Source organism: Rhinopithecus roxellana, chromosome 2 (genome assembly GCF_007565055.1).
Source record: "Rhinopithecus roxellana isolate Shanxi Qingling chromosome 2, ASM756505v1, whole genome shotgun sequence".
In the NCBI taxonomy this organism is placed as follows: Eukaryota; Metazoa; Chordata; class Mammalia; order Primates; family Cercopithecidae; genus Rhinopithecus; species Rhinopithecus roxellana.
This window is the reverse complement of record NC_044550.1, coordinates 136,723,520-136,725,142: the sequence shown is the minus strand read 5'-3', so window position 1 is coordinate 136,725,142 and position 1,623 is coordinate 136,723,520.

The window sequence follows — 1,623 nt, the reverse complement described above, 5'->3', positions numbered from 1 at the left end:
GGCCATATCATTTGAGGTTGAGGTGCCACTATACTGCCATGTTTCCAGATAATAGGAACTCCTGCCATGCTTCTTACCATTTCTACCATCTGGCTGTTTTGTTCAGACCAGCTGAACATAGTGTGGTCATGGCATGCAAACTGAGAGGTGCAATTCAAGCTAAACATCCCCTTAGGGGACCAATCAATAATGATTCCATAGGAATTGTTGCTCAGCACCTCTATCTGTTCTGCAATGCAATTTTCCCAAAGAAGTACATTCATTTTTTCTGGCCATGTTCCATTCTGTTTACAAATAGGTTTTTGAGGGTGGTATGCCTCAATTACAGGAGCAGATTTATTATGGTAAATATTGAGATCAGAAACCATGTGTAACTGTGTCATAGAGTGATTACCTCCAGGCATTATTTCCAACCAAGATTGATAAATTTGCCCAATAAGTATAATTGTTCTCTGTGTCAGCTCTTGTTGAAGGAATATTCACAGCAATGGTATCAGTTTTCATTAAATTACCCATTGTGACTGGTTATCCCACTTTCCTCAGGTTTTCTTCCACCATCTGTGACAGCTTCTTGATCTGTCCCCAGGTGGGTGGCTGTGTTCAATGGGTGTTGCTCGTGACAGTTGGGGTCCCCCTCAGCATCAGCCTCGACATGGCCACAACTGGGGGTTCCTCGGGAATCCTCCTGGAATCTCTTCCTCAGCATCTGGCTTATTATAAGATTTCAGGTGTCTTGATGGTATCCAAATCGGCTGTTGATTCGGACCTGGAGAAACACAAGCATAACCTCTACTCCAAGTTACTATTTTACCTATCTCCTAACTTTGTGTTATTGGATCTCTCCACCAAACCAGTTGTTCTGCTTCTGTCTTTGCAGCTGGTTTCTGTAGATGCTGTTCAGCTGCTGATAGCATCTGGCCTTTAGGCAGGTTGAAAAAATTTAAAGTCAATAAAGCTAGATTCAGTTGCATATGGGGCATCCCACGGTCCCTATTTCTCCCCTTTATGCTTTGGCAACTGCTGTTTCAGGGAGAGATTCATTTTTTCTACTATGACTTCTCCTTGAGAATTATATGGGATGCCAGTAATGTGTTTAATGTTCCATATAGAGAAAAATGTAGCTAGAGCTTGGCTAGTACAGTCTAGGGCATTGTATGTTTTAATTGAAGCTGGAATGCTTATCACCGCAAAACACAGCAAAAGGTGATGTTTAACACAGGCAGAACACTCTCTTGATTGGCATGTAGCCCAGACAAAGTGAGAAAATGTGTCCACAATACATGTACATGTGTCTCCCAAATGAGGGAACATGTGTAACATCCATTTGCCAAAGAGAATTTGGTATGAATGCTCGAGGATTAACTCCTCCAGTAAAGGATGAGGAATGTACCATTTGGCAAGTTGACCATCGCTGGATAATAGCTTTAGCTTCTTTCCAGGTGATGTTGTATCTGTGTTTGAGACCAGAGGCATTAACTTGGGTTAAATTGTGAAAGGGTCTGGCAGTAGATATTGCAGTAGCCACTAGACAGTCAGCCATTTGATTCCCTTTAGTCAAAGGTCCTGGAAGAGGTGTATGAGCCCTAATGTAAGTGATGTAAAAAGGATGGATTCTACTCCTAA